The sequence below is a fragment of the Lactuca virosa genome, chromosome 5 (genome assembly GCF_052849685.1).
Source record: "Lactuca virosa cultivar CGN04683 chromosome 5, Lactuca_virosa_CGN04683_v6, whole genome shotgun sequence".
Classification (NCBI taxonomy): Eukaryota; Viridiplantae; Streptophyta; class Magnoliopsida; order Asterales; family Asteraceae; genus Lactuca; species Lactuca virosa.
Window position 1 is genome coordinate 106,862,344 of NC_136430.1, and position 13,240 is coordinate 106,875,583.

The window sequence follows — 13,240 nt, forward strand, 5'->3', positions numbered from 1 at the left end:
TAAATATATGGGTTGATTGTGTAAATCATTCATTCTTATATATGTGGGCTTGTGATCCAAGATTCCTTATGTTGGACTAAGTCCATGGGGTGACCCATGGATACTCCATGGAGGTTAAAACCCATGGAGCATAAGGAATGGGTAAAGTTATGAGTTACATGGTGTAACCCTAGTATCCACCATATAAAAGAATCTCATGGCTCAAGAAATCGTGTACAAGTGTGTGAAGAAAAAGGGCAAGCCGATTTTCATGAAATGTGGATTTCTCTCTAATCTATTTCAAGTGCATATGATGTTGTGTGAACCATTTGAGGTGTCACACTTGGGGCACTAGGCTCTCGAGCATCATGGAGTCATTCTACATCAAAGAGGTATGTATTCTAACTTGTTATATTTCATGTGAATCAAAGTTTTTGTATGCTAGTTAGTATAATACCTTGGATATTCATATTTGCATGTATAATAGAGAAAACATAGATCCAAGGTATTTAGGGTTGCATGTACACTTAGGAGTGTTAGAATGCTCAAAACCCAACAAAATATACCTTCATATTATTGCTTCCACTACCATTAACCACAATCTGTGACAACCAGAAAATTCTGGAACAAACAAGGTTTAAATGGTAACAGTGTACAAGTAAATTCACAATGTAGCCTTATTGTGACAGGACTTTGAAAGCCAAGAGCATTGTTTGTATAAGTATATATGTAGATATACATAATTAGAAAATCATGTTGTTGTAAACACTTAAAGGTCAAGCAAAACCAAATAGTTGGAAACATGAATCAACACTTTGCTTTATAATCTTAGGCCTAGAAAACCACAAAACCGAAAACACCATAAGGGAATGGTGTAGGACCGAAATCACCTGATAAAGAAACTCTAGAACTGAAAACCACTTTAATAGATGATGTCAAAACCGAAATCACAAGCCTAGAACCCCTAGGCCGAAATCACCCAAGACAAAAAGCATATGGACCGAAATCTCATGAGGATTGGTGGGATACAAGACGATTTCGGTCTTGTTATGGCCGAAATCACCACCTTGAACTTTTCCTAATGTGTTTGCGGTGAGAATAAAGAGAAAAGGGGGTTTGACTTTAAGATTTGATGTATCATCTTTACCCCATTTTACCCAGCATACACCCATGCCAACCATACAATTATCCCTCAGATAACAAAGCAAACATCATATCAATTCTTTCCCATTTAACTTCGGCCAGAAGGCCTTCATTTCTTCATCCTCACCTTCTTTCATCTTCATTCAACTTCATTCTTCAAACACCTCTCAAGAGCAAGTTCAAGTTCTTCCAAAAATCATCACCTCCATGTTGGTTCTTAGTATTTTTGGTAAGCTTTTCTTGTTGATCTGTTGTTTTGTTACACTTTCATGTTAGTTCATATTATTTACATATATTATTATGTGTTAAGCACCCTTAGGATCATACCATTTCCAAACAAGTTCATCAACTCCATTCAAAGAATTTAGGCTTGGAATCTTCACATAATCTCTTCAAACAACCCACAAGTCCACTCAAGGTGAGTTCATACCCCCACATTTTCAAGCTTGATCGTGTTTATAGGGGGGGAAGGGGGGGGGGGAATACTAGTAAAACTTTTTTTATCACACAAATATTTACATGCTTTCAGCTCTATATTAAAGATAAGATATTATTCGCATAATCTATGTTATAAATTCATAAGAAATTTATGACTTGTAAAACTACATGATTTTTGAAGCTTTTACTATAATATAACTTTCATAACAAAGGGAGTACATTCTAGATAGTTACTACTTTGTGGGTTACAACCCAAAACATAATGTTTTGACCTTACTTTTTGAAACTAGACAAGATTATACTACATATTTATATAAATGGTTATATAAATGTTCGTAACAAACATGCATGTTAAACTATAATAGGTATAGTTTATGGAACATATATACTATTTCACTAAGTTCGGGATACCATACGGAAACAACACATATAAACTATAATAGGTATAGTTTATGAGACATACATACGGTTTATTCATTACAAAAGGGCTTTTCGTTATTCTACACGTAACCGTCAATATAGCTTTGTGAGACACACTTCAAGTACTTAACTACGTACCAACAAAAAGCTGACATTATAACCAGAGTCTTCTGGAGGGAGAGCGTGACACTTGTGTATAGATCTATATGGGACTGACAAACCTGCACCTAAACTGTTAACTACAGTTAGGCCGGCAGGCCTACGGTCACAAATGTCGTATCTTTTCCGACGCCTGAAGAACGTCGTATCAGGCCATCCTAGGTCATCAAGCATAGTTATAATAACTCACAATTTGGTATTAGTAATACGATTAGTGTATGAATACATAAATAACTTCAGTTAGTTTTATTAAATAGTAAAACTACAATACAATATTTTACAGTACAGATGGTGAATCCAGACACATACATTAAAAAGGATTACATACGAATACAATTACAGTATATTATTTTCTAGTACAGTGCAACTTACAATACTGATAGGACCAGTACTGTTCTCTCTATAATTTCTTAGTGTATGCGTTAGGGTTATATAAAATGAAGAACCGATAGGCAGTCGAATGTGTGATTTCCGCTTTACTTCTTGTTCCTTGTTTGGTTGTGGGCTTAGGGCAGAATCATTCAATAGACTGTCCGTTCAATCTTAATTATATATAACTTGTATACACTAAGTGATCATAGAAGGAACCAGTAAGGGATATACTACTTACATGAATTTCATACTTCGCATCACAACTGTTGAGCATAAGAAAACTGGTACATTTTTGGTCTTAAGGCCTAAGACTACATTTCATTTACAAAAGAAAATATTAGATTTTCTGGAAACATACATTATTATCTTACAAGGAAAAGATACAAAGGAAATACATACATTTATTTTTCATATTAAAGAGAATATTGGATTTTCTAGAAGTATACAAATCATTTTTTGCGAAAACGTTACAAATCCTTCTCACACAAAAACGCTTATGAACTCACCAACTTAATTGTTGACATTTTTCTAAATCACTTGTATTCTCAGGAACCCAGTAGACCGGAAGTCAACCCTTCTTGAGGGTCGGCGTCGTCACTCCATGTTTTCTACTTTTCAGTTATTTGTATTTAACTTTTGAACAAGCAAAGTGTTGTTAACAATGTAAACTTGAATCCTCAATGTATGAATGTTTGTGGTGCTATGTTTCAATTATATTCAATTATTATGATACTGTACCTGAAGTCACTCCATCCGCCCCTAGACGTTTCCGCCGTTCTGATTTGGGGGTGTGACAGATTGGTATCAGAGCATTGTTTATAGTGAACTAGTATATCAAACCATACAAGATATACAACTATAAATACAATGGGACTAAAACACTCTGACCAAGAGTTAAACTTTTCAATAAATAATATTTTATAGAAGTATACATACATACATACGTACTAGAACAGTGTTATAATAAGAACAAAACAAAAGTATTAAGATAAGTTGGACACTACGATTAAGCCGTTGTGTTTGTAATCAGGTATGGGATGAAGATAGCCTGATCAACTATATTTATCCGAGAGGTGACTAGCGTATGCCTGGGAATAGTTGTGGTGAGCAACAAGTCTAAAACTTACCAACTCTATATACCAAGAAACCCTAGAACCAAACATAAAGCTTAACATACTATAGGAGTATTTTATGATACTATAGATAAATCATGTGAAAACTAAAGACCCTTACCGGCAGGTCTATAATTACTTAGTGTATACGTTAAGGTTATATATAATTAAGATTTTCTAGACTTAGAATTTGTGATTTCACTCTACTTCCTGTTCCTTGTTTGGTTGTGGTCTTAGACTAGGATCGCTTATTCGAAGGTCTATTCGATCTTAGTTATATACAACTTGTATATACTACGTGATTATAGGAGGACCCGGTAAGGATCACACCATAAACAAATTTTTCATTAGAAATGCTTCTATTAATCTCAAGAGATTCTTTATATACCACTATTCTCTCACAAACGACATATCTAGACATCACAACCCCACTACAACAGCCAACAGATGAATCGAGGAAGAACCAGAGGGAGTTAATGAGGAGGAGTCCGATAAGGGAGCAGACAAAGAGAAAGGATCTAGAAAGGTCGTTAATGTAACCTTACCCTATCAAAACCAAGCATGAGGCCCTTTCACCCTTATCTTTCCAAGATACATCCCCATAATATACACACACCCACTACACCATACTCCAGACCCTAGAACCCACAAATCAAGCGCCATCACTGATCGTACCATGAGAGGCCCGCTTAGACATTCGGGTTCAGGCTCTCCATCACGAAGTAATGGAGATCAGTGGCAAAGCCCGGAACATGACGATGCAAATCCACCACACCCACGAAAAACAAAGAACACCATATGGATGCCATGCCTACAAGTAGATTAGGAAAACAATATGGACCACCTGCACTCTTTAGAGGAAAAGATAGTCATCATGAGAAAATAATTCCTTGCAGCTAAAACTAGGACAATCATAGCGGAACGGAGGGCAGAGGAGACCACTCGCAGGACATGCAAGACGGCAGGACACCTTGCGCGTCACTTTAATAACTAATAAACTAATATAACCTAGTGAATTAGTGACTACATTACTCACACTATGTATTAGGCTTATCACACCTTACGTCACAACTAATAATGGTAAATCAAATCATAGAATTTCATTGAGATATTACAATCAGAATTCATAAGTTTATTGTTACATAAACTCCTATTATGAATTGGATACAAATTACTTTTAAGTCGGAACATGATGCGTGTAGAAACTAATATAGTTGGTTCAATAACACCCGACTTATAGCCACTACTGAAGACTTACCACCTTTCCATCTTTAAATTTTATGACAGAAAGATGTTGCCACGTAAATCAAACAGGCGTTTTAACAACACACCACCACCACCACCACCTCCACACTATGACCCTGCTGTTTTCCAAGAAGCAGTAACAGCCGCCGTAGCAGCCGCCATGACACAAATCAACGTAAGTAGTGCTAGTGGGGCAGGTAGTGGTGCCAACAATTCTAACCACAGGGAAAGTCACGGACACCCAAAGGAGTGTTCCTATAAAGACTTCAAGAATGCCTAACCCAAATCCTTTGACGGCATCGGAGGTGTCATTTCGAGAAGACAGAATCAGTGTTTGAAATCTATGCGTCTCCCGAAGCAAGCAAAGTCAAATTTGCAGCCTGCACTTGCATGGATAGAGCCCTCTCCTGGTGGAACGGCTATGTCAAATCATTGACTCTCCCAGTAGCCAATGCCATGATTTGAGAAGACTTAAAGGTCCTAATGCTAGCAGAATACTACCCAAGGGGCGAGGTGAAACAGCTAGAGCAAGAACTCTGGGATCTGACGATGAAGGACTCTGACATCTCAGCTTACACTGCCAGATTTAGTGACTTGGCTATTCTATGCCCCGAGATGGTCACACTGGAAAGTAAGAAAGTGGAAAGGTATATCTGGGGGCAATCACCTCAGATCCAAGGAAACGTGATAGCTGCAAACCCACTTACTTTTGACAGTGCCAAACGTCTGGCACAAACACTCATGGATCATGGAGTTCGCCAAGGCTTCATGACAGTCACTCCCGAGCAACCCAAGGAAGGTAACAACAAAAAGAAGTTTTGGAACAAGAGGAGGGAAAATCATCACAAGAGTCATCAAAGAAGCAACAAGCTGTGGCGGTCCACGCTGCTACTGTTCCTGCGGTTGTTCCTGCTACTCCAATACCCCCTAATCGATATGCTGGAAACCTTCCAAAGTGTAACAAGTGCAACTTCCATCACACTGGGGTTTGTCGAGAAATGCACTGCAAAAACTGCAACAGGAAGGGGCACACCATTCGTTTCTGTAGGGCACCGACACAACCCATCACCCAAATCCCCCGCGTAGGAGTAAGCCTGGCTTATTACGAGTGTGGTGAAACTGGACACTTCAAGAGAGATTGTCCAAGAGCAAGGAATGCTGGTGGTGATGGACGAGTACTTATGATCACTGCAGGAGAGACTCTCCCGGAACCACCTGTGAATATTGGTACGTTTTCCTAACAACAATGTCTAGGCTCTAAATTCTTACTAAAACTAGTGCCAATTAAAGTTTATCAACCATAGATCCCGAAACGCGACAAATCATAGTCATAAGTTTCCCCTCACCCGTATAAATCACATCATTCAGATAAAAACTAAGGACTCTTACAGGTGATCTATGGTGGCTGGTGTAAACATTAGGGTCATATATAATTAAGATTCTACAGATTTAGAATGTGTGATTCTGCCTTACTTCCTGTTCCTTGTTTGGTTGTGGACTTGGGGCAAAGTCACTCATTCGGCTGTCTTTTCAATCTTAATTATATACGACTATTTTACACCAAACGATTATAAAGGAACCTAGTAGGGATCAAAATATGAAATTTCATCACTCTTTATCGAAGCACTCGTACTGTTGGTACTCACCGGTTACAGTACAAAATATTCGCAGTAGTAATAACAAGGATAAATCTAGAAACATTAAAGACGTATACATAGAATACACTATCGTTCTAGACAATCACCTCCCTTTCCAAATCGACTTAACACCAGTTACAATACGAAGTTCCAATATCGTCATTTGACATGGTTGGCTTGGTCCTCACCATGCCAATTTCATGAGCTACGAATAGACCCATCGCTTCAACCGACCTACCCCTTTCAATCTATAACCGACCGATTAACAAAACCCTTTCAATCTATAACGACAAACCCGACACAAATCTCCAAATCGTCTCTCGCTTCAAAACCCAGAAGTACCCACACGAGGGGTACCAGGCCTTCCTAACCTATGCAGTAGATGAGAAACGAGAAGCAGAAAACATCGAGGGTGTTCCAGAAGTCCATAACCTCCCCGAAGTGTTCCCAGCATACCTCCCGAGAATACCACTCATATAACAAGTCAAGTTCAAGAATAAAGACACTACCTCTAGGGCGTCAAGTACACAATCTTCATTAGACCATTCGAGATCCTCGTCAGGATCAGTCTACTAGCCTATAGACTCTGGTTACCACAAGAACTCAGCGTCATACGTCCTACATTCCACGTGCCCAACCCTAAGAAGTGTCTGACCGCCGAAACTCTTGTAGTCCCACTCGACGAAATCGAGGTAAACAAGAACCTACACCCCAAAGAGGAACATGTGGAGATCATGGGCAGGGAAATCAAAAGAACAAAGTCAAATACCAATAGCGAAGGTCCGTTGGAACGCCAAGCAAGGACCTAAATTCACCTAGGATTGAAGAGACCAGACGAAACAAAAATACCCACAACTTTTCCCTTAGTTGTATGAACTCGTTCAAGATGCAAATTTCGAAACAAAATTTACTCTAACAGGGGGATGATGTGACAACCAGAAAATTCTGGAACAAACAAGGTTTAAATGGTAACAATGTACAAGTAAATTCACAATGTAGCCTTATTGTGAGAGGACTTTGAAAGCCAAGAACATTGTTTGTATAAGTATATATGTAGATATACAAACTTAGAAAATCATGTTGTTGTAAACAATTAAAGGTCAAGCAAAACCAAATAGTTAGAAACATGAATCAAGACCTTGCGTTATAATCTTAGGCATAGAAAACCCCAAAACCGAAAAAAACATAATGGAATGGTGTAGGACCGAAACCACATAATAAAGAAACACTAGAACCGAAAACCCATTTAATAGGTGATGTCAAAACCGAAAGCACAAGCCTAGAACCCCTAGGCCGAAATCACCCAAGACAAAAAGCATATGGACCAAAATCTCATGAGGATTGGTGGGATACAAGAGGATTTCGGTCTTGCTATGGCCGAAATCATCACCTTGAACTTTTCCTAATGTGTTTGCGGTGAGAATAAAGAGAAAATGGGGTTTGACTTTAAGATTTGATGTATCATCTTTACCCCATTTTACCCAGCATATACCCATGCCAACCATACAATTATCCCTCAGATAACAAAGCAAACACCTTATCAATTATTTCCCATTTAACTTCAGCCAGAAGGCCTTCATTTCTTCATCCTCACCTTCTTTCATCTTCTTTCAACTTTATTCTTCAAACACGTCTCAAGAGCAAGTTCAAGTTTTTCCAAAAATCATCACCTCCAAGTTGGTTCTTAGTATTTTTGATAAGCTTTTCTTGTTGATCTATTGTTTTGTTACACTTTCATGTTAGTTCATATTATTTACACATATTATTATGTGTTAAACACCCTTAGGATCATACCATTTCCAAGCAAGTTCATCAACTCCATTCAAAGAATTTAGGCTTGGAATCTTCACATAATCTCTTCAAACAACCCACAAGTCCACTCAAGGGGAGTTCATACCCCCTCATTTTCAAGTTTTTTCATGTTTTTAGGGGAGGGGGGGGGAATACAAGTAAAACTTTGTTTATCACACAAATATTTACATGCTTTCAGCTCTATATTAAAGATAAGATATTATTCGCATAATCTATGTGATAAATTCATAAGAAATTTATGACTTGTAAAACTACACGATTTTTGAAGCTTTTACTATAATATAACTTTCATAACAAAGGGAATACATTCTAGTTAGTTTCTATTTTGTGGGTTACAGCCCAAAACATAATGTTTTGACCTTACTTTTTGAAACTAGACAAGATTATACTACATATTTATATAAATGGTTATATAAATGTTCGTAACAAACAAACATGTTAAACTATAATAGGTATAGTTTATGGAACATATATACTATTTCACTAAGTTCGGGATACCATACGGAAACAAACATATAAACTATAATATGTATAGTTTGTGAGACATACATACGATTTATTCATTACAAAAGGGATTTTCGTTATTCTACATGTAACCGTCAATATAGCTTTGTGAGACACACTTCAAGTACTTAACTAAGTACTAACAAAAGACCTGACATTATAACTAGAGTCTCCTGGAGGGAGAGCGTGAGATTTGTGTATAGATTTATATGAGATTGACAAACCCGCACCTAAACTGTTAGCTACAGTTACGCCGGCAGGCCTGGGGTGACAAATGTCGTATTTTTTCTGAGGCCTGAAGAACGTCGTATCAGACCATCCTAGGTCATCAAGCATGGTTATAATAACTCAAGATTTGGTATTAACAACACGATTAGTATATGAATACATAAATAACTTCAGTTAGTTTTATTAAATAGTAAAACTACAATACAATATTTTACAGTACAGATGGTGAATCCAGACACATACATTAAAAAGGATTACATACGAATACAATTACAGTATATTATTTTCTAGTACAACGCGACTTACACTACTGATAGGACCATTACCGTTCTCTCTATAATTTCTTAGTGTATGTGTTAGGGTTATATAAAATGAAGAACCGATAGGCAGTCGAATGTGTGATTTCCGCTTTACTTCTTGTTCCTTGTTTGGTTGTGGGCTTAGGGCAAAATCATTCAATCGACTGTCCGTTCGATCTTAATTATATATAAATTGTATACACTAAGTGATCATAGAAGGAACCAGTAAGGGATACAATACTTACATGAATTTCATACTTCGCATCACAACTATTGAGTATAAGAAAACTTGTACATTTTCTGTCTTAAGGCCTAAGACTACATTTCATTTACAAAAATATTAGATTTTCTAGAAACATACATTATTATCTTACAAGTAAAAGATACAAAGGAAATACATACATTTATTTTTCATATTAAAGAGAATATTGGATTTTCTAGAAGTATACAAATCATTTTTCACGAAAACGTTACAAATCCTTCTCCCACAAAAACTCTTATGAACTCACCAACTTAATTGTTGACACTTTTCAAAATCACTTGTATTCTCAGGAACCCAGTAGACAGGTATTCAAACCTTTTTGAGGGTCGGCGTCGTCACTCCATGTTTTCTACTTTTCAGTTATTTGTATTTAACTTTTGAACAAGCAAAGTGTTGTTAACAATGTAAACTTGAATCCTCAATTTATGAATTTTTGTGTTGCTATGTTTCAATTATATTCAATTGTTATGATACTGTACGAAAAGTCACTCCATCCGCCCCCAGACATTTCCGCCGTTCTAGTTTGGGGATGTGACACGATCATCCACCCACCCACCACTATACCACCTACCACAACACCACCGCCAATCACCATCAGCCCATCACCTCCAATAATAACTATCTCCAATCACTACCGTCACCACCATGCCATTTCTAGTAACTACCACCATCAACACTATTCACCGTCATCATTATCATTAATCACCACAAGCCTCACCAATATAGATGATAGTTATAAACAAGATTGGGGGAAAACAAGACATAACAAATTGTGGAACAAAACCACATGCATCTTCATTTGAAGAACATGAAATGTAGCCATCTTATAATTACTCATGACATAATACATGGAGTAATATCTAATTGCGGGTTACTCCAATACTTAAAATCTCTAATTCAAGTACTCGTGAGCATTGGTCGTAATCTCTATGTTGTGTTCATCTCCATGAACAGTCTACCAATACTCTATGATAATCTTAAATCACTACTTGCTTCCAAGAGTATGACCAATTATGGAGGTTTGAATAAATTAATATTATGGAAATGGTTCAAAACATGCAAAAGGGAACACATGAATATATTAGTGTAAATGGTAGCTTCCAGTTATTATTAAGTCTCCACAAAATAATTACCAAATCAGGTAAAATAGAAGTTGTATCAGTTCCAAAATATCAAACTATAAACTAAGTAATCAAACAAATCACTAGAAAATATAATGCCTATCGATCTACTATGACCGTCATGCTTGATCTGTGATAATTGTTTGGTGAATAGATCAGTTGGGTTTTGGGTTTTCTTCAGATGATATATGACACACTATGATGTCTCCATCTTCCACGAGCTTTCTAATGTAGTGGAACTTTTTGAGTTTATGTCATGTGCACTTGTGTTTTTGGGGTTCTTTATCCAAAGCAACCATACCCTCTTTGTCGTAGAAGATCTCAACAGGATCAGTTATGATGCTAACAACACCTAGATCGCTAATGAACTTCTTTAACCATACTGCCTTCTTTGCAGCTTCATTATATATTATATACTATGACGTTGTTGTCTAGTCTGCTATGGTCTCTTGCTTGGAACTTCTCCAAGTCACTGCTCCTCTATTCATCAAGAAAACGAATCCTGATTGAGATCGGTAATCGTCTCTATCAGTTTGGAAACTTTCATCAATATAACCCTTTATACTTAGCTCTTCCTCACAACCAAAGACCAAGAACATATCCTTAGTATTCCTAAGATACTTCAAAATGTTCTTGACTACGATCCAATGAATTTTTGCTTGGGTTGGCCTGATAATGACTTGCCATGCTCAAAGCACATGATACATCAAGTCTAGTATATATCATGGCATACATGATCAAACCTATAGCAGAATTATAAGGGACTTGACTCATCCTATCCAGTTCTTCACTAATACTGGGGCATTGAGTCTTACTCAATATTGTGTCATGTTTCATAAGCACAAGGCCTTAGAATCTTGCATCTTAAATTTATTTAAGATCTTATCTTATGTACCTTGGCTCAGTCCATTTAGTCGCCTAGATATATCCCTATAAATCTTTATACCCCACGCTTCATTAGCATATCAAGCCATACTTCTAAAGCATGGCTAATGATATAAATTAAGAAAAAGAATAAGATCTTGGCCCCTATTTAAGCTAGTCATCTTTTATATAAAAGGAAGAATGAATTTTATAAAATTCTTCCAACTTTTATATTTTATAAAGCCATGGCATCTTATCTAAAAGAAAAAAAAACCTTTAAGTCCAAAATGATATATATATATATATATATATATATATATATATATATATCAAGGTTCTGAATAACGTAAGGTGTGACTTGGCGGCAATGTCAAGCCTCAAGTTTTTACGAGCCATGGTGAGCCACTTCGTTTGTAAGGCGTGACATAAGGTGACAATTTTGTATATAATTAATATTTTTATATGTATTTTCTACTATTATTCATTTTTATATACATATATGACTTAAGGCGGCATTTTGCTAAAGCTTGGCGGCAAGTACAAGCCTTGGAGCCATGGCGAGCTTTTTAGAACCTTGATATATATATATATATATATATATATATATATATATATATATATATATATATACATCATACCTTATGATATAAACCATGATACTTTTATTGGAATAATATTATTTTCTGAAAATAAATAATTTCGAATTGATTGCAAGAATTATGATTATTTATCAATAGCCAAATTCTTATAAATAATATATTTATATCAACTTGTTATTGGTGTGACCCTTTTAGGATCATATGCTATTAGCAAATATCATTCTAACATGATTTTTAAGCATATAGATCTAACACAATCAACGTTCAGACGTGATGTTCATTAGACAATATATTAAAATAAACCTAAAAATTACAAATCTAGTTTTAAATTTATAAAACCTAACTAATCCAGACTGATACTATCAACACCAAACATTATACCTAATCTTAAATAGTATAACTAAAGTAAGTAAGGGTGTCAAACTCCAGGGAAACATAAGTGTAGCAATAGATAAAATTATTAACTAATAAATAAATAAAAAATAGGCAAATTTAATTATTAAACAATCAAGAAAATACATTAAATACTTAAAAGACACTTAGACAATAATAATAATAATAATAATAATAATAATAATAATAATAATAATACTCTGAAAATAAATAATAAAAAAACAAATTGATAACAGAATGATACTTTTGTTTATGTTTCGAATCACTTAATGATTGTGATTGATTCACACGAAGTGCAATGGGTATTAGCAAAAGTTCACCGATTCCTAAATTAACTAATTCCAACTCAATATCCTTAATCATATGGCTCTAAGTTATCTTCCAACAATGGTAGCTTTCCTATATCTATTTTGTTAGTTTGTATTATAAAAGAATTAATTGGTATGATCGGTCCTATTTGTTAGTGGCTAACCTCTCAATTGCCTAAATTAATATTGTAATCATAAACATTAAATCAATATTCCTATGTCTAACCTAGGGACATAATATTCCACTAGTCGCCACTACCTATGCTCTTAACTTAATTTTCAGCTTAGCAGTGTGACTCAAGAAACATAATTTGAAATCAGTCACAATCATGATACTCGGTTATA